This window comes from Carassius carassius, chromosome 2, assembly GCF_963082965.1.
Source record: "Carassius carassius chromosome 2, fCarCar2.1, whole genome shotgun sequence".
NCBI lineage: Eukaryota > Metazoa > Chordata > Actinopteri > Cypriniformes > Cyprinidae > Carassius > Carassius carassius.
Genome location: NC_081756.1, coordinates 43,997,586 through 44,019,872, shown reverse-complemented (window position 1 = coordinate 44,019,872; position 22,287 = coordinate 43,997,586).

The window sequence follows — 22,287 nt, the reverse complement described above, 5'->3', positions numbered from 1 at the left end:
AGTGATCATTATTTTATGTTTTATTTTTTATAAATATATCCCTGTGCTTTCATTTGCTTTCCATTGTTGATTATGTAAAGAGAACTGTATGAATTATTGCCCTCATGTTCTGCAGTACTTAAAAATATTAAATAATTGAGTGCTCTGGTATTTAAATGTAAAGCATATGCATATCTTTCTTTGGAAAGGTTGCAAGCTGGAATCAAACTTGAGTCAGTATTGTGGCTGCTGCTGCTAGGCCATGGCATCAAACATTCCTGATCTATAGTAAAACTGCTCCTATATTTGTGTACTACAGACCTGATTAAATCGTATTAATCATTGTTATTTTAGAGGTAAGCTTCATTATCATCATTAGGTACTAATTAAACAGCATTACAAGTTTAGTCTGAGTGGAGAGTCTTGCCAAATGTGCTCTAGAGAGATAAGACATTTAAACTTGAGTGGCATATTAATCTTACTTTCCCTCAGTAATTCAGAAGTCCTCCCCTCAAACTGACATTGGAGGACTTTTTGGCAGCATTTCCTCAATCAGCTGAGTTGATCTTGTGCACAGGGGGATGTGTGTCCTACCTAGACATAGGAAACACACTTTAGACTAAAGAGATCCTTTTTCTTTTAATAAAACAAACAGCTTTAACCTCATGGGACCCAGGAATAGACTTTAATCTTCTGCATTGGACATTATATTTTAGTGAACTTCTCTGAGAACTTGCATGTCAAAGTTTTTGTCTGAATGTCCTGTACAGAGCACATTTGGGAGCACATCCCGTTTAAGATGGCGCCGCCGAGTCCGGTCGCCGTCCAGGTCGCTCCGCTTAGATTATGTTTTTATTTACTTTTTTACCTACTTTTGCTGTCTCTTTTTACACACACCATACCTTTGCACTGATCATATACGACAAAGAAACACTTTTGGACATTGGACACCGCTTAACTGACCTGTTTCAGGACATTTTATCCTCCAACCCATCGTGGCCATCTGAGATTCTCCGGAACGCCGAGATGAACAATGGCCACCTGAATAACCACCCGAGACGACGGATCAAGAAACACCGCGGGAAACATGCTGGGATTCGCAACAGACTGAGGAAAAGAGCACACAGCCCTCCTTTACCGAGCATTCTGCACGCCAATGTCCAGTCTCTGGAGAATAAGATGGACGATCTTAGAGCCAGGATAAGTTTCCAACGGGACATTAGGGACTGTAACATCCTTTGTTTGTCTGAAACGTGGCTCACGCCCTTGGTCCCGGACGCTGCTGTAACGCCGTCTGAAAACTTCTCTGTTTTACGGATGGACAGGACAGCCGAGGCCGGCAAATCCAAAGGCGGAGGAGTGTGTTTCATGATTAAAAAGAAATGGTGTGACCCGAGGAATATCTCCACACTGTCGCGCTCCTGCTCGCCTCATTTGGAACATTTAACCATTATTTGCCGCCCATTCTATCTGCCTCGGGAGTTTTCATCGATCATCATAACTGCTGTTTACATCCCACCACAAGCAGACACCGGTTTGGCTTTGTCTGAGCTTCACGATGCACTCAGCGGCTACATCAACAAACATCCTGACACTGCTATTATCATTGCTGGGGACTTTAACAAAGCCAAACTCAGGCAAGTTATGCCTAATTTTTATCAACATGTATCCTGTCCAACCAGAGGACCGAATACACTGGATCATTGCTACACTCAGTTTAAGAATGCCTACAAAGCTCGCTCACTACCGGCTTTCGGCAGATCGGACCATGCCGTCATTTTCCTCACACCGGAATATAAACAACGGCTCGTTCAAGATCCCCCGGTGCAGAGGGTGGTGACGCGATGGTCCGCCCAATCAGAAGCAACGTTACAGGCGGCTCTTGATGACGTAGACTGGGACATGTTTCGTGCAAGTTCATCTGACGTCAGCGAGTTCACGGATGTAGCGTTAAGCTTTGTAAACATGCAGGCCGAACAAGCCACGGATACAATAACTACAAGGACATTCTCAAATCAGAAACCGTGGGTGGACAGATCAATCCGTGCAGAAGTAAACAAACGAACTGCTGCTTACAACGCCGGTTTTCTGTCAGGAAACATGAGCGAGTACAAAGCATCGTGCTATGCTCTCCGGCGCGCAGTAAGAGCCGCCAAACACAGATACAGGGAACGCATAGAGTCACATTTCCAGCTAAATGACTCCCGACGCATGTGGCAAGGACTAAGGACCATCTGTGACTTTGGAAATAAATCCTCTGCAGAGGTGAGAGCAGATCCGTCGCTGGCTGACGAGCTAAACACTTTCTTCGGCCGCTTTGAAAACAATCTAAGCAGTGTGAGTCTGCCGATCAGCGTGTCAGGAAGCAGCAGTCATATCAGCGATCATCATGCGATCACCGTGTCGGAGGACGAGGTTCGGAGGGCACTAAAGTGAGTGAATGTAAGGAAAGCAGCCGGACCTGATGGGATTTCTGGCCGTGTTCTGCGGTCCTGCGCTGATCAGCTCGCTGGTTTGTTTACATCCATTTTTAATGAGTCTCTTGCTACATCGGTGGTTCCCACCTCATTCAAAAAATCGGTCATCATCCCTGTGCCTAAAAACAATAAACCCTCTTGTCTGAATGACTATCGTCCAGTTGCCCTCACATCAATAGTCATGAAGGTCTTTGAGGGACTGGTTAAAAACGTCATCTGCTCCTCCATACCGGATACTTTGGACCCTCTTCAGTTTGCCTATCGCTTAAACAGATCCACTGATGATGCCATCTCTCACATCCTGCACTCTTCTCTCACACACATTGACAGCAATAACAGGAACTATGTAAGGCTGCTATTTATTGACTATAGCTCAGCTTTTAATACTATAGTCCCCATAAAAGTAGCTTCTAAACTCATAGACCTCGGCCTGAATTTTCACTCTGCAACTGGACTCTTGATTTCCTCACCGGCAGACCTCAAGTGGTGAAACTAGGCCAGTACACCTCCAGCTCCATCACCCTGAACATAGGAGCCCCACAGGGCTGTGTCCTGAGTCCCCTGCTCTACTCTCTCTACACACATGACTGAGTGTCTTCGCACAGCTCCACATCCATTATCAAATTTGCTGATGATACTGTGATTCTGGGCCTCATTCACAACAATAATGAGACCGCATACTTGGATGAGGTAGAGAAATTAACATCATGGTGCCAGGACAACTGTCTCTTTCTGAATGTGAGCAACACTTGTTAAAATTACAAATGACCTGCTCCTTGCGTCAGATCAAGGCTGCATCTCATTTCTAGTCTTACTTGATCTTAGTGCTGCGTTCGACACCATAGATCATGACATATTCATAGATCGATTACAAAACTATACAGGTATTCAAGGGCAGGCTCTAAGATGGTTTAGATCCTACCTGTCCGATCGCTACCATTTTGTTTACTTAAATGGGGTGTCATCTCATTTATCATCAGTAAAATATGGAGTGCCACAAGGATCCGTCCTAGGTCCCCTTCTATTTTCAATATACATGTTGCCCCTTGGTAATATTATTAGAAAATACGGAATTAGCTTCCACTGTTATGCTGATGATACTCAGCTATATATCTCAACGAGACCAGATGAAACTTCCCAATTATCTAAGCTAACAAGAGTGTGTTAAAAATTTAAAAGATTGGATGACAAATAATTTTCTCCAATTAAATTCGGATAAGACAGAGATATTAATTATTGGACCAAAAAACACCACACAGAATCTTGTAGATTACAATCTGCAGCTAGACGGATGTACTGTTACTTCCTCTACAATCAGAAATCTGGGTGTTATATTGGACAGCAAATTGTCTTTTGAAAATCATATTTCCAATGTTACAAAAACTGCATTCTTCCATCTTAGAAACATTGCCAAGCTACGAAACATGTTATCTCTTTCTGATGCAGAAAAGCTAGTTCATGCATTTATGACCTCTAGACTGGACTATTGTAATGCACTTCTAGGTGGTTGTCCTGCTTCGTCAATAAACAAGCTACAGGTAGTCCAAAATGCAGCAGCTAGAGTCCTTACGAGGTCAAGAAAATATGATCATATTACCCCAATTTTACAGTCTCTGCACTGGCTACCTATTAAGTTCCGTATCAGTTACAAATTATCATTACTTACATATAAGGCCCTAAATGGTTTAGCTCCTGCGTACCTAACTAGCCTTCTACCACGCTACAACCCATCATGCACCCTAAGGTCACAAAACGCTGGACTTTTGGTAGTTCCTAGGATAGCAAAGTCCACTAAAGGAGGTAGAGCTTTTTCACATTTGGCTCCCAAACTCTGGAATAGCCTTCCTGATAATGTTCGGGGTTCAGACACACTCTCTCTGTTTAAATCTAGATTAAAAACGCATCTCTTTCGCCAAGCATTCGAATAATGTATCTCTTAAATTGTGAGTGTAGTTGCATCTGCATTTTTATTCTTTAGCTTATTCTTAAACTATTTTTCCTTTGTTGGATCAGCAGCTATGCTAATGATGTCTCTATTTTGTTTCTATGTTTTGCCACGGGATTTACATCCCGTGGTAACTAGGATTTACACAAGCTCCAGTCTGGATCCAGAACACCTGAGAAGAGATGATGCTGACCCTCAGAGGACCCCAGATGATCCTAACCTTGAATCAACAAACAGAACTAACAATTATTGCTACAAGTGTGACTGCATCATATAATTACTATTAATTAATAATATTGATAGTTAATCGTCTAGCTGACTGCGTCTTGTATTGTTATTATTATTTTTTATTTTTTCTAAAATCCTGTCAAACGTGCACAAACTACTAGCTACTACTAAATATTGTAGAAACATAATTTTCTGTAAAGTTGCTTTGTAACGATTTGTATTGTAAAAAGCGCTATACAAATAAACTTGAATTGAATTGAATTGAATAAAGAGCTGATTGTGGACTTCAGGAAGAAACTGCAGCAGCCCTATACTCCTCTTATGATCAGCGGGACCCCTGTGGAGAGGGTGAGCAGCTTCAAGTACCTTGGTGTAAACATCTCCGAGGACCTGACTTGGACTACTCACATTCAAACACAGGTTAATAAAGCCAGGCAAAGACTGTACCATCTGCGACAGCTGAGGAAATTCTGGGTCTCACCAGCAATCCTGAAAACTTTCTATTCTGGGGCTATAGAAAGTGTATTGACTCAGTGCATCTCAGTGTGGTATGGGAACAGCTCCATTCAAGACTGCAAAGCCCTGCAGAGAGTTGTGCGCTTAGCTGAGCGCATCTCAGGGTCTGCTCTCCCCTCTCTACAGGACATCTACCTCAAATGCTGCAGAAGTAGAGCTACTTAAATCATCAAGGACTCCATCCACCCTAGTAACCATATTTTCACTTTGCTGCCATCTGGTAAGCGCTACCGTTGCCTGATGGCAAAAACCGAGAGACTCAGGAGGAGTTTCTTCCCCCAGGCCATCAGGCTCCTAAACTCTTAACCAGCCCCTTAACATCCTCATGCCTCCACTTAATGTTCACTTTATCTTTTTCACTTTATTCACTACCTCACATAGACACACTGACAGTGTCACCGTGTTTGCACATTTGTTTTTTGTACATTCCTGTGTATCTTAATATTTAAGACCTCAGTAAAATGCATATATGCACATTGTACATCCCTGTACATCTTAATATTTAAGACTACAGTTTACGTTCATGCACATTATTTTGCGTTCTATATTTAATTCTACAATATACATCTGTTTTATATTTTATTCTTATATTTTTATTGTTTACTTTTATTTCATTCTTACATAGCTATATTTATGTATATTTTCATCTGTGTTGTTTTCTTTAATAATTGCACTGTCAATGGAGCGGAACTGACTCACATTTCACTGCTGGTTATGTATGCTATATATAATTTTGTATGTGACGAATAAAAATCTTGAATCTTGAATCTTGAGAAGAGCAACTTTGACTGAAATAACCACTCGTTACAACCGAGGTATGCAGCAAAGCATTTGTGAAGCCCCAACACGCACAACCTTGAGGCGGATGGGCTACAAATAGTGTGGATTTGTAGGCCGCTGGTCACGCACGTTTCCATCTTGGAAGTTAGTCCAGGATTAGTGGTGGTGTTGCAGGTAATTTGAGGTTTTTTATAGTGTTTGTAAGTGTCTTGGTTTTATTTTCGAACAAGATTAAAGAAATGCGTTTTGCGGTTATTTTTGTGTATTAATTTGTATTGTTAATGTTTTTGTTTTTGTATTAGGTTTAGTTGATCGCTGTTCTTCTTGAGTTTGTTTTGTTTTGATTTTCCCATCTAGCCAGTACCGATAGGTGTGCGCTGTATGCCCCCAGCGCTATGTGTATAGATGTTGTGAATCGTACTGGCTATTGGGGTGTTTCCTCTTTTTATTTTTTTTCTTGTTTGAACCTCACTTCCCAGCCTCGTGTTGCCAGCCAACTCTTGTACTCTTTGTACTATATTGATGCTTTGAATCACACCATCCAGATAAAAGCATATGCTAAATGATTTAGTAAATTATATATATATATATATATATATATATATATATACACACACACACACACACCCACACACACACATTGTACATATGTGTGTGTGTATATATACATATATATATATATATATATATATATATATATATATATATATATATATAACGTATTTTCCGGACTGTAAGTCGCACTTTTTTTCATAGTTTGGCTGGTCCTGCGACTTATAGTCAGGTGTGACTTATTTATCAAGATAAATTTGACATGAACCAAGAGAAATGAACTAAGAGACATGAACCAAGAGAAAACATTACCGTCTACAGCCTCGAGAGGGCGCTCTATGTTGCTCAGTAGTGATGCGCGGGTCGTCTCATAACCCGCGGGCCCCGCAGGTCGGGTTGGGGACGGGTTAAGAAATAGGGCACTTTATTGCGGGGCGGGTTCGTTCACCAAAATGATTAATTGACTGATTCGTTCAGTGACCATTTCTTCATATTACACAAATACGCCAGCAGTTGGCGAAAAAGAGTTTCTTATGTGTTGTCTTAAGTCAATGAACGTATTTACTTGTGACAAAAACTGATTTGGCTTTATTAGTGTGTGCATAATCGCATTAAATAAATAGTCTAAATAAAGTGTTCATATTAACAAAGCACGAGGTTTTATCGGGGATTAAACGTGGAGTTATGTTCTGTATTCCAAATATGAAAACAAGCGTATGTGCACCTATAACTGCGCTTTGTATCTGCTGATTGCTGATCGAGATTTACATGCTTGGCTCAATGACCCTGTATACTCTCATCATTTCATTAACGAACGAGATGTATCAGTTCATTCAACCCTTTCACCTACGAGAAGATCGTATTCGTTCCTTACATTCAACAAGTCACATGCTCCGTCACATCTTGAGTAACTCTTTTTGACAGGATGAAACAGTTCACAGAGCTGTTCACGAGCTGGGCATGCGCTGCTAATAGCGCCGCGCTAGCGCGCTGCTGTGGGAAGAACTTCATTGAATGAGAAATGAGTCTTTTACTGTCTATGGTCAGTGGATTATGTAAACGGGAACGACTCGTTCACCTAAAAGATTTGTTCACGAACGAACCATCATAGTGCAATTACCTATAGCCTATATTGAAAAGGTTATTATACGAAGTTCTAAGTAGCAACGTAACTTCTGTGATGTCTCCGATGTGCGGGGCAGGTCGGGTCAAGAAAAGTAACTTTATTTGCGAGGCGGGCTGGGGCGGGCCAAATAAGTGGGAAACCGCGGGTTGGAAAAAACCTGACCCGCGCATCCCTACTGCTCAGTGCTCCTGTTAATAAATCTAAATAGATTTATAATAGATAAATAGATAGATTATAATAGATAGATTAATAAATCTAAATAGATCTAAATAAATGTGACTTATAGTCCAGTGCGACTTATATATGTTTTTTTCCTCATCATGACGTATTTTTGGACTGATGCAACTTATTCTCAGGTGCGACTTATAGTCCGAAAAATACGGTGTGTGTATATATATATATATATATATACATATAATTTATTAAATCATTTAGCATATGATTTTATCTGGAGCGACTTACAAATGAATATATATACATATGTCAAAGTTCAGTGGAATCCCACTGCAAGTCATTTGTTACAGAAATATACACGGGACACAGAGAAACGGTAAGCAGGAGTTTATTGACCACAACAGAGCTCAGAAGGTAACCTGGAGGATAAATTTGTAATAGTACTTGAGTTAAGAGGATGTGAGGTAATATGAAGCCTCTATTTTACAGGACCAGAAGATCGGCAAGGAGTTGAAGACCAGAGGCACAGAGACGATGGAGGACTGGGACAAGAAGAACATACTGGGGAGACACAGGAGGTGAGTTCAGGTACAGACACTTTATTAGTGCGCTTGGCAACGAAGCTACTGGCATTTAGTCCTTTATGTGTAAACAAGACCTGTTGCTGTGTTGAGGTGCTGAGTGTGTTTATAAAGCCAGTTTGATGAGCGTGCAGATGGATGGCAGGTGCGTGTGATTATTACTCAGGTGAGGGAGTCCTGATGAGGCTGATGAGGAGACCGAGGCCCGTTTCACTAAGGAGGTTCAACCAACTCTGAGTTTAAACTTGAACTCTGAGTTGACTCACTCTGAGATGGGAAACTTTGAGTTTTCGGTTACAGAACAGCTTAAATGAATCAGAATCAGAATCAGAATGAGCTTTATTGCCAGGTATGTTCACACATACGAGGAATTTGTTTTCGTGACAGAGCTCCGCAGTGCAACATAACAGCGACAGAACAAAAAATCCAATAAGGAATAAAAAATACAAAAAAATACAAATAGGTGGGTAAGGATTGACAATATACAAATTGACAATGTATGGCAGGTATATTAAAAAGAGCATTTATGTATGTACATGTATATTATGTGGAAAAATTGTAACTGTACGCTAAGTATGTGTGTTTGGATAAATAAGTGTATGTGTATATAAATATAAATATAAGTAGTATAGTGTGTTCCATGTATGTACATGTATATTATGTGCAAAAGATTTACGTGTACGCTAAGTATGTGTGTTGGATAAAAAGTGTAGTGTATATAAATATAAATAGTGTAGTGTATCCCACAGTTATTATCAGCTGTTCATAAGATGGATTGCCTGAGGGAAGAAACTGTTCCTGTGTCTGGTCGTTCTGGTGCTCAGTGCTCTGTAGCGTCGACCAGATGGCAACAGTTCAAAGAGGGAGTGTGCTGGATGTGAGGGGTCCAGAGTGATTTTAACAGCCCTTTTGCTCACTCTGGATAAGTACAGTTCTTGAATAGATGGGAGGGTTGTACCGATAATTCGCTCAGCAGTCCGGACTACCCTCTGTAGTCTTCTGAGGTCCGATTTAGAAGCTGAGCTGAACCAGACAGTTACTGAAGTGCAGAGGATGGATTCGATGATGGTGGAGTAGAACTGTTTCAGCAGATCCTGTGGCAGGTTAAACTTCCTCAGCTGGCGAAGGAAGTACAACCTCTGCTGGGCCTTTTTCACAATGGAGTCAATGTGAATGTCCCACTTCAGGTCCTGAGAGATAGTGGTGCCCAGGAACCTGAATGACTCCACTGCAGTCACAGTGCTGTTCATGATGGTGAGTTCGGGGGAGTGCAGGGGGGTTTCTCCTGAAGTCCACGATCATCTCCACTGTTTTGAGCGTGTTAAGCTCCAGGTTGTTGAGACTGCACCAGACAGCCAGCTCTTTAACCTCCTGTCTGTAAGCAGACTCGTCACCGTCCTGAATGAGGCCGATGAGTGTGGTGTCATCTGCAAACTTCAGGAGCTTGACAGAGGGGTCCTTAGATGTGCAGTCATTAGTGTACAGGGAGAAGAGCAGTAGGGAGAGAACACAGCCCTGGGGAGCTCCGGTGCTGATTGTACGGGTGCTGGATGTGTATTTTCCCAGCCTCACTAGCTGCTGCCTGTCTGTCAGGAAGCTGTTGATCCACTGACAGACGGAGGTGGGCACGGAGAGCTGAGTTAGTTTGGGCAGGAGGAGGTTTGGGATGATCGTGTTGAAGGCAGAGCTGAAGTCCACTAACAGGATCCTCACATAGGTCCCCGGTCTGTCTAGGTGTTGCAGAACATAATGCAGTCCGATGTTTACTGCATCGTCCACAGACCTGTTTGCTCTGTAGGCAAACTGAAGAGGATCCAGCAAGGGTCCAGTGATGTCCTTCAGGTGGGCCAGCACCAGTTTTTCAAATGACTTCATGACTACAGACGTTAGAGCCACAGGCCTGTAGTCATTTAGTCCTGTAATTTTGGATTTCTTTGGGATGGGGATGATGGTGGAGCGTTTGAAGCATGAAGGGACTTCGCACAGCTCCAGCGATCTGTTGAAGATCTTTGTGAAGATGGGGGCCAGCTGGTCAGCACAGGATTTCAGACAGGCTGGTGTAACACAATCTGGGCCTGGTGCTTTTTTCCTTTTCTGCTTCCTGAAGACCTGGCGCACCGCATCCTCGCTGATCTGTATTGCAGGTGTGGGGGAGAGGGGGGATGCAGGAGGTGTGAATGGTGAGAGCGCTTGATTGGAGAGGTGTTCAGGGTGGGTTGCAGGAGTTGTGAGTGGTGTGAACAGTTGTTTGGAGAGGCATTCAGGGTTGGTTGCAGGAGTTGTGAATGGTGAGAGCGGTTGATTGGAGAGGTGATCAGGATGGGTTGCAGGAGCTGTTAATGGTGTGAACGGTTGTGTGGAGAGGCATTCAGGGTTGGTTGCAGGAGCTGTGAATGGTGTGAACGTTTGTTTGGAGAGGCATTCAGGGTTGGTTGCAGGAGTTGTTATTGGTGTGAACGGTTGTGTGGAGAGGTGTTCAGGGCAGGTGATGGGTGTTCTTTCAAACCTGCAGTAAAACTCGTTCAGATCGTCTGCCAGTCGTTGATTTTCCACAGTGCTGGGGGGTGGTGTCTTGTAATTGGTGATCTTCTTTAGGCTTTTCCACACTGATGCGGAGTCGTTCGAAGTGAACTGAGTCCTTATTTTTTCAGAATAATTCCTCTTTGCCACTTTGATCTCCTTTTCCAGTGTGTATTTAGCCTGTTTATACAAGACATTGTCCCCCTACACGTAAGCATCTTCTTTGGCCTGACGGAGCTGTCCCCAAGAATGATTAAAACAGAGTCTGGGTGTTGTTGTTCTGTCTCTGTGATCTGCTCAGCGAGTTTCTGTAAAGCTGAGCTCACGTGCGCTTGAGGAGGGATGTAAACACTAACCAGAATGAACGAATGAAACTCCCGCGGCGAATAGAACGGCTTGCAGTTAATGAAGAGTGTTTCGAGATTTGAGCAGCACGTCTTCTTTAAAACAGTTACATCTGTACACCACCGTTCATTGATGTAAAAGCATGTCCCGCCGCCGCGCGATTTCCCCGTTGATTCTGCGTCGCGATCCGCTCTAAACAGCTGAAAGTCCGGCAGATGGAGCGCGCTGTCCGGTATGGTGTCATTCAGCCAAGTTTCCGTGAAACACAGAGCAGCAGAGTGGGAGAAATCTTTATTTGTCCGAGAGAGCAGAAGCAGTTCGTCCGTTTTGTTGGGTAGAGAGCGGAGATTTGCCAGATGGATGCTAGGCAACGGCCAAATGAGTTGGTATAAACCAAATGAGTTGGTTTAATCACCTCTATATTGACTGACTCTGAGTTAAGCGCGTGCACCACAACTATAAAAAGCCATTTTCAATGGAGCACAGATATTACGACTCACCATGGCAACAGCTCCCACCAAAATGCTGTTTGCATACTTCAGACTCAATACAAATGTAATTCTTACCAGTGTTATAATATCACAGGTGAAAACTGGCAGAACGTTAGATTAATGAACTAACAGCTAATCATATAATAATAATATTTTAAGTGCATTTTTCTTATTTTACAAATTATCTGCCAATAGAGTAAGGATAATACGGCAGTGGCTATTTACACTGTGGAATTAAGTGGAATTAACATACTTTCTTAGCGATAGATCCTATTTACAGTAGGCTAAGTGCAAGTAGCTCTAGATGCTATTTACAGAAAAAATGTACAGTGAAAATTGTGATATATCCTATTTACCATATAAAAGTAGCAGTTCTTTGCAAAAGGCTAAGTGTAATTAATAATTAGATGCTAGTTATACACTTTATACTGGAAGATACATTTGCACCCCAGTATTGTTATACATTAACAGGATGCAATAATAACAAATTGTAAATGATTCTATTTATTACAATTATAAATAGTTGTATCATTATTAAACACTCGTTAGGCACTTTACTTCCACTTTTAGAACATTTTGTTTATTGTTATTGAAAATAAATTCTAATGTGACATGTGATGGCAAAAGTTATTTTTTTTTTTTTTATATATTTGTACTTGGGGAAAAAAGAAGAAGAAAAAAAACACTTAGTAAGAAGAGCATTTTTTCCAGCGTGCATCAATGAAGTGTTTAAAAAGGGGGAGGAGACCGAAAGAAACGTAGTCGGTTACTAACGTAGCCTCGGTTCTCTCTAGAAGAGGGAACGAGTACTGCGTCTTAGCTAAGACGCTGCGGGAAAAGTCTCTTTTCACGATACACTGAAGCAAAAAAATTATCCTTAATTTTGAAATATTGTAAAGCGCATTTGCAGCAGCATACAGCCATAGGCAAGACGGCTCGCTCGCTCATTGGCTGCTCTGCGGCAACTGCATAAGCCTATCGAGCGCAGGCTGATGCAACATCAGACCAATGAGGGCGCTTCGCGCCCTCCATGCCACTTCCCGCCGAAACGGCTGTGGCCTAGCCCTATAAAGGGAGCTCGAAAAGGCTGACTCACCTGATTTATTTCATCACCGAAGCGAACCAGAGTGAATCGTACGCACGCATGACATCACATCACATCACATATTCAAGGCAAGGCCTGACTAATGTGGGAATGTGGGTCTTACGCAATACTGCCCATATAACAGTCGGCAGCGCATCGCGCTTGCGATCTCAGAGTTCCAATCAGGACACTGATTAAACTATACCGACAACAGCTTTGCTTGCAGAGCGGGAACCTCTAGGTTATAAAACCTGATAAATGTAGACGGCGAGGCCCATCCTGCCGCCATACATATATCCTGTAAGGAAATCCCACTAGACCAAGTGGAGTGCGCTCTGACACCCAGTGGGCACTGAAGGCCCCTGGAAGTGTAAGCTAACACTATGGCGTCAACTATCCATCTGGATAGGCTCTGTTTCAAAACAGCCATTCTCTTGGAACGTCCACTGAACGAGACAAACAGCTGCTCAGTCTGTCTGAAGACAGCAGAGCGAGACACATAAGCTCTTAAAACCCTAACGGGGCAAAGAAGACTTGAGTCTCCATCCTCTTCTGACACCGACAGGGCAGACAGGGAAATAACCTGAGCCCGAAACGGTGTATTGAGGGATTTCGGCACAGAACCGTGCCTAGGTTTGAGTATGACTCTTGAGTCGGGCTCACCGAGAGCGCGTGCAGGTGACCCACACGCTTCACTGAAGCGAGAGCCAACAAGAACACTGTCTTGAATGACAGATGTTTGAGGCTAATCGTTTGGATAGGCTCGAAAGGGGAACCTTTCATGGCCTCCAAAACCGTCGAGAGGTCCCATACAGGGACTGACGGAGGTCTGGGAGGATTCAGCCTCCTAGCTCCTCTAAGGAAGCGGATGACCAAATCGTTCCTTCCTATTGACTGACCGAGCGTTGTATCAGAAAACGCTGCGATAGCCGCCACGTAAACTTTGAGTATGGAGGGGGCTCTGCCCTTATCCAACAGCTCCTGTAGGAAGGAGAGAACCTCCGTCACCTCACAATTAAGGGGTGAACGTCCCCGAGCTGTGCACCAGCTGGAGAATACTGACCACTTCGAGGCATATAGCCGTCGAGTCGACGGAGCTCTAGCCTGAGTGATAGTATTTAGCACTCCCACTGAGAGATCAGCAGGTAACCGTTGAGCGCCCACACATGGAGGGACCACAACTCCGGTTGAGGGTGCCAAATCGAGCCCGTGGCCTGCGAGAGGAGGTCCCTCCTCAACGGCACTGGCCACGGGGCAGTGTCTGCTAACTGCATCAAATCTGGAAACCATGGTTGGTTCTTCCAAAGTGGTGCTACAAGCAATACTGAGCATCTTGTTTCCCTCACCCGTTCTATCACCTGCGGAAGGAGGGAGACGGGGGGAAAAGCATAGAGCGGGCAGCACGGCCACCTTTGTGACAGCGCGCTTTCGTTCTTGGAAAAGAACGCGGGGCAGTGAGCGTTTTCGTGGGACGCGAAGAGGTCCACTTCCGCCCTGCCAAATCTCTCCCACAGCAGCTGGACTGTCTGTGGGTGTAGAGACCATTCGCCCGTGGGAATGTTGTTTCTGGTCAGTCTGTCTGGACCCAAATTCTGTAGCCCAGGTACATGAACTGCTCTCAGCGAGCGCAAGTTGTGCTGAGCCCAAACCAGGAGGCGTTCCGCCAACTTGTACAGGTTTCAGGACCTTAGACCGCCCTGGCACTTTCAGCCAGAACTGCAAGTGGCGCATGCGGAGCAGGCCCAACTGAAGAACTGGTGATGCTGAGGCCATGAGAGCTAGCATCTTCTGAAATTCTCTGAGCGAGAAGGTCGCGCCGCAGCGGAGAGAGCTCGCTGCGCGTTGAATGCCCAACGCGCGCTGTGGCGACAGCCGCGCCGTCATGGAGTGTGAGTCCAGAGCTATACCCAAAAACAGTATCGTCTGACTGGGGTTCAGCGAACTCTTCGTTCAGTTGACACTGAGACCGAGTTTCTCGAGGTGATTGAGTAAAATGGCCCTGTGTTCCAGGAGCTCTGATCGTGATTGAGCCAGAATCAGCCAGTCGTCCAAATAGTTCAGCACTCGCATGCCTCTGAGTCTGAGAGGAGCGAGCGCTGCGTCCATGCACCTCGTAAATGTACGAGGAGCCAGGGACAAGCCGAACGGCAGGACTGTATACTGGTATGTCTGGGCCTCGAAGGTAAATCTCAAGTATCGCCTGTGACGTGACGCTATCTGTATTTGAAAATATGCGTCCTTCAGATCTATCGACATGAACCAGTCTCCTCTGAGAATATGTGCGAGGAGTTTCCTGGTTGTAAGCATTTTGAAACTGCGTTTCGCCAATGCTTTGTTCAGCTGTCTTAGATCCATTATGGGACTGAAACCCCCTTCTTTCTTGGGCACTAGAAAGTATCTGCTGTACAGCCCCCCTTCGCTTTGAGCTTGAGATACAGGCTCCACAGCCCCTTTGCTCAACAGTTTTGATATTTCGGCTCGAAGTAAGTGTGCTACTTCTGTTTTAACCGTAGTTTCGACGTGCGCTAAAAAGCGCGGAGGGCGTCGAAAAAACTGTAGCGAGTAGCCTCTCTTTATAATGTCTAGCACCCAATCCGAAACCCCTGGAAGCGCTGACCATGCGTCTGCATGAATGGCTAAGGGTTGGATGCGAAGCGCGCTCTGTTGGCTGGGCAACGGCAGTGCTTCGATGTGCTGTAACATGGGCGATATGCCTGTGACATTTGAGGCGGGGAGCGCGCTGATCACAGCTGGCAAATCGCTCGTCCTCGACCCCGCCACGGTGCTTAACCGAGTGAGGGAGGGCTGAGCGAGTCCCGTGGGACTCGTGCTGTCTGTGAGTAATTGTGGGCTGTAAGCATGCACATTTACTGCTTTTGACTGCTTTCCTAGGAGTGCTAGGATGACTTCGGGGCTTCCGGTCTTACCGCAATCCTCTGCCGTGGTCCCTGCGGCGTGGGGCGACGGCCGGTAGAGCGAGAGCGGGGTCTTGAGCTGCGTTGCTGTCGCTGTTGTGATGAAGCAGCAGGAGGGGGGGGGTGTGGCTGAGAGCTTTGCGGGGCCGGTCTAGCACGACTCGCTGCAGAACCGGAGCGCTTCGGGAGGAAGTGCTTAAAAGCTTGAGACGATTTCTGAACCTCGACGAATCTCTCAATGAACTCGTTGACAGAGGATCCGAAGAGGCCAGCGGAAGTCAGCGGGGCGTCGAGGAACGCGGTGCGTTCAGACTCTGCTATGTCTGAAAGCGTCAGCCAGAGATGCCTCTCAGCCACAGTAGCGGACGCCATAACTCGTCCCATAGCCTGTGCAGCGGACTTAGCAGCACGAAGAGAAAGATCCGAAGCGCTCCTCACATCCACGAGACAGATAGCCTCAGATCCCATCTCGTCCAGCTTACGGAGGAGATCACCCTGGAATATCTGCAGCGTGGCCATGGTGTGTAATGCAGACGCAGCCTGCCCAGCAGCAGAGAAGATCCGCGCGAGCAGAGATGACGTCATGCGGCAGGCTTTAGATGGGAACACCGCTTTCGTCCGCCGTCCAGCAGAAGGCAGGCAAAGGTGCGTCGCTATTGCCTGTTCCACCGGCGGAAGTGACTGGTAGCCTCTGTTTTTAGCATCGTCCAGTGTGGAGAATGCTGGTGAGACAGACGAACGAGTTTGTGCTGAATAGGGAGCGTTCCAAGCCTTTGCCACCTCTTCGTGAAGCTCAGGAAGAAATGGAGTGGGCTTTGAATTCGGAGAAGTACGCTCACCCGGAAGATAGCTACCATCTATCCGGGAACGAGAGGGGAGCGCTGGTGCAGACCACTCGAAGCCGAGGCACGCCGCGGCCAGTGTGAGCACTCGCATCAACTCCTTCTCGATGTCAGCTCGTCTGCTGGGCTTCTGAGCAGAAAGCGCGAGATCCCCGGAGCTCGCCCAGCCTTTGCTGGACTTTATAGGGCTAGGCCACACCCGTTTCGGCGGGAAGTGGCATGGAGGGCGCGAAGCGCCTCATTGGTCTGATGTTGCATCAGCCTGCGCTCGATAGGCTTATGCAGTTGCCGCAGAGCAGCCAATGAGCGAGCGAGCCGTCTCGCCTCTGGCTGTATGCTGCTGCAAATGAGCTTTACAATATTTCAAAATTAAGGATAATTTTTTTGCTTCAGTTTATCGTGAAAAGAGACTTTTCCCGCAGCGTCTTAGCTAAGACGCAGTACGAGAGAACTCTCGTAAGAGAACTCTGGGTTTACCGAAGAAAACCTGCTCCTGACCCAGGTTAGGTTTGTAGAGTAAGTTACCATGGTAACTGACTCTGAGTATAAGTTACCTCTCTTTCAGAAACGGGCTTGACTTACCCTGCTTTCTCAGGTTTGACAAACCTCCCATTCTGAAACAGAAAACCTAGAGTTTCCCTCATTTCAGGGTTAACATACTCTGAGTTTTCAATTAACCTCCTTTGTGAAACAGGCCCCTGGCTGATTAGGGACATCATTGAAGCTACATTGTTTGGTGTTTATGTAAAAGCTAATTTAATAAACATGTTCGTAAGTTTACATATTCTGTTTTTGAAAAAAATGTGAAGTTTGAAACAGTTTTAAGTTTAAAGTTGTTTTATAAGCTCAAAGTTTTAAGTCTTACAGCCAGATTATAGGGTGCATTATAAACCAATTAATTACAATTACTGCATTATATTTCAGACAGTGCAGATTGGTGGCGTATCGTGTGGTAAACAGTAAACAATGAGTGACTTACACGTGCGAGAGATAACTTCCGGCACTTTCTGCACTTGCGCAGACTATGCCAGAATGCAGGCACACGTCACACACCAGGAAGCACACGCGCCCTCAGATCACTTGGATGTGGTTATGTACAAGAGGTAAAAACAATATAAATACTGTTTGTTTTCTTACACAAACTGCTCATTTCCTGTCTTACGTCATCAATGTGTACTTACGATGGGGAATTGTTTAATTTGGACTTCTCTGTGCATGCTCTTTGAGGTGGTGACCATAGACCTGCATTATGTGAGTCACAGACAAGAACCTAAAAATATCGACATGGAAACTACTGCGGAAACAAAGACACCTACATCTTGGATGCCCTTGAGGTAAGCTAAAACGTACCAAAATTTAATTAGCAAGTGAACTATCCCTTTAATCAACCGAGAGTTCAGGGTTTAGTTCATGGTAAGTTAACCCTGCTTTCTGGAATACACCCCAGGACTTTTTTTTTATATTTTGAGAAATGTCTTACAATAACAGCTTCACAGGGCTCCCATGTGGCTTTAAAACTGTCCCACTGGGTCGAATGAAGCTTGCCATTAAAGGTATAAATGTCCCATCTTCAGCAAGTGTGGAAGAGACCAGTCATTCATGTACATGTACTGTAATATTTCAAGAATATCCTCATAAATACTCAACAACAATGAGCCTTGGACTAGTCAATGTCAGGCTTCATCTCCATCACACATCTCAAACCTAATTAAGGTCTCCGAGGGTAATTGGAGCATAAAATGATGAATGTATCAGGAAGCACATGTCTGCTCTTATCGTAGGTAATAATATGATCATGCTAATCGGAGGGTGATTGGAGCACTGCAGAATTAACCTCCCTGGCTAGTGCTTAACACAGCGCTCTAGTGTGTTTGCGTGAATCTTAATTTGGAAGCCAGCTATGCAAGTGTCCATCAAGCTGGACCTGTCCCACCTCACAATGAACTATAATCACTGAAATTAAATATGGTCACTGGTATCCCTGCGCTGCGACTCTGTAATATTAAGATAGAATAGAAAAGAGGAAAGTGTTACCTAGTGCCTGCATTGCAGCTCTTATCATCCTCTCGCCTGTGATGCCATGAGGCTTCGGGAGGAGTTACAATGCCTCCGGATATGTCTCAGCTAGAATTGTTCTTTCTAACAACTATAACTGTATAGTAAATATAACTTTACAGTTACATATAACTAATATATAAGATAGGAGATATATGAGATATTCATTGTTTTTCTTTTCTTTTTTTCACAGTTTTGTTTTCTGAGTGTTGATATTTGTGCATGTCTGGATAACAACCACTTCACCACAATAGTATTAGCAAAAATTCCCTCTTTTTGTAAATATTATTTCTTATTATATAACATTAAATACTGACTATATGGAGTCAATAACAATTAGAAATTAAAGGTGTTTTGTTTTTTCGTTTCGTCTTATCTGCCACTGTTAGTTCTGGGATATCATATGTCAGAAGATACATTTTTTGATGTCAGAAGTTTAATGTTATTGAAAGAAGTAAAAAAAAAGGTAATTCATTTCTGTGCAGCAAAGCTAAATTTTCAGCATCGTTACTCCAGTCTCCAGTGTCACATGGTTCTTTAGAAATCATTCTAATATACTGATTTGGTGCTCAAGAAACATTTCTTATTATAAAATTTTTTTTTAAAACTGCTTTGTTGCTTAATATTTGTGATAAATTCTACGAAGAAGAGAAAGTTATTTGATCAAAAGTACAGAACAGTAGTGCACTTGGATACTTTGTGATTTTTTTTTTTTTGTAGATGCACAGCTAGCTGCTGGTCCAAACTGGATGAAAGCTACAGGTTGTCCATTGTCCAATGATGTCTCATTCTGAAACTGTATTCCGAATCACTTTCATTACTGAGCAACATAAACTTGCAAGTTTAGCTTTTGGGTCACCAGAAAGATTTAAACAAAACAAGTTAAATCAAGATACTATAAAGTTTCCAATTGGCAAGTCCAAGTAAGTCCCAGCCAGGTTTATAATAATATATCTGATCTAACAATGTCATAGACTGGAAAGTTTATCAATCTAACAGGCTTGAAAGTTAACTAGTGTACATAATTCTTATTTAAAGAAGAGTTAAATACTATTTAGTCACTCATAAAATCGGGAATATTTGACACTTTGAGGGTTATTTTACATAAAAAAATTGCTGCTGTATGATACGTATATTTATTTTGTGATATAACTGCAACAGAGAGAAGGCCACAGATAAATAAACAGACAGACAAAGCTAAAACAGATAAACAGAGCTTCACCTGTACATATTTCTGTCCTGAGTCAGATGATACAGCTTTTTGTCACTTCCTCTCTGCAGCCATGAGCCTTCTGCGATGTTCATGGACAGCCAGAATTAACCTCCCTGGCTAGTGCTTAACACAGCGCTCTAGTGTGTTTGCGTGAATCTTAATTTGGAAGCCAGCTATGCAAGTGTCCATCAAGCTGGACCTGTCCCACCTCACAATGAACTATAATCACTGAAATTAAATATGGTCACTGGTATCCCTGCGCTGCGACTCTGTAATATTAAGATAGAATAGAAAAGAGGAAAGTGTTACCTAGTGCCTGCATTGCAGCTCTTATCATCCTCTCGCCTGTGATGCCATGAGGCTTCGGGAGGAGTTACAATGCCTCCGGATATGTCTCAGCTAGAATTGTTCTTTCTAACAACTATAACTGTATAGTAAATATAACTTTACAGTTACATATAACTAATATATAAGATAGGAGGTATATGAGATATTCAGTGTTTTTCTTTTCTTTTTTTCACAGTTTTGTTTTCTGAGTGTTGATATTTGTGCATGTCTGGATAACAACCACTTCACCACAATAGTATTAGCAAAAATTTTGCAATGCAGGCACTAGGTAACACTTTCCTCTTTTCTATTCTATCTTAATATTACAGAGTCGCAGCGCAGGGATACCAGTGACCATATTTAATTTCAGTGATTATAGTTCATTGTGAGGTGGGACAGGTCCAGCTTGATGGACACTTGCATAGCTGGCTTCCAAATTAAGATTCACGCAAACACACTAGAGCGCTGTGTTAAGCACTAGCCAGGGAGGTTAATTCTGGCTGTCCATGAACATCGCAGAAGGCTCATGGCTGCAGAGAGGAAGTGACAAAAAGCTGTATCATCTGACTCAGGACAGAAATATGTACAGGTGAAGCTCTGTTTATCTGTTTTAGCTTTGTCTGTCTGTTTATTTATCTGTGGCCTTCTCTCTGTTGCAGTTATATCACAAAATATCACAGGGGTCAGAAGGGGTGGTGCATGCTGGGCTGGATGAAAGTGGGCAAAATTGTCTAAACAAGATGTTAGAGTGGAGCAAAGAGTGTCCAGTGCTGAAAACTGAGAGGGTTGAGGAAGTGAGAATGAAACCATAGAGGAAAGGTGAGAAAGAGAGAGAGTGAGCGTATAGGTTACACCGAAAGGTGACCTACGGAGGAGTGTGTGTTCTGTCAAGGGTCAATTTGAGTCTAAGAGTGATGACGGAGTGGTCTGAGGTGTGCAACTGAGTAATTAATGTGTTGTCAGTAGAGCAGTAGCATGTGTAGATAAGGTCCAATCTGTTACCTGATTTGTTAGTAACTGTAATAGACATTCACCTGAGGTCAAATGAGGCAAGCAAGCTATTGAAGTCAGCAGCCTGGGGTATTTCTAGGTGGATGTTGATGTCAATGAGTAGTACCAGAGGAGGAAAAGTTCTCAGGGAAGTTTCAGAGACCAGTTGGAATAGTGAGTAAAGTAATAGAGGACATAGGGACAGTACAGAGATTTTTAGGATTGCACTGCCTCCAACGTAAAGTGCACAAGTGTTATAACAAGCTGTGAAAAAAATTAAGGAAAGGGGAGAAAATCAATACTCAAGTGCCTTGTAAGTGTCCTTGCTCAGTGGAGTCGCTAGCCTTTGTACCCATCGGTCTTCACACAAGGACTGCCGTTGTTCTGACAATTTGTGCTACCCTGTCTGATTTTGCTGCCTCCCATTAACAGTAACAGTAGGTAGCATATTTCGACAGCGAAAAATGCTACCTCGCATATTGTGCTTCCAGCATGATATTAAAAGGATAGTTCACCCAAAATTTTTTATTCTGTCATTAATTACTTAGCCTCATTTCGTTTCAAACCCATAAGCAGGGTTTGGCAAAGATACATCAATATCTATTTTAAAATAAAATACCAAATACCTTAATTTTAAGTGTATTAAAATAAAATACAAAATACAGCAGACACATCATGTATCAAAATAAACTACTGTATTTTAAAAAAATCAAAAAAATAAAGGGGAGCATGAAATTTCTTCGCAAACCTTCCATCAACTGCTCTATTTGATCTATCGCTTCACTATTACACTGGCTTAGCTAATGAATTTAACAATATTTGATAGCACCAGCATTTCTCTGCCCGAGTTGTGCAATAAATCTGACATATGCAGCAAATTAACAGATCAAATATTCACATATCCCTGTGATCTCCCAGATGAAGGTTAGTTTTAAAGTAAACAACTGTTTAATGTTTAACAGTTTGCAAATGACTCATAATTTTATCCTAATTTAGTTACTTGGTGTTTGGTAATGAAGGGCCTACTTTGCATCAGCAACACTGACTCAATAAGAAACAATGATGGCAAACTGAACAAAGTGATGGCACCTGAATTCATAGTAACATGTTTCTAACTAATTAATCATTTGAATGTTAATCATAAATA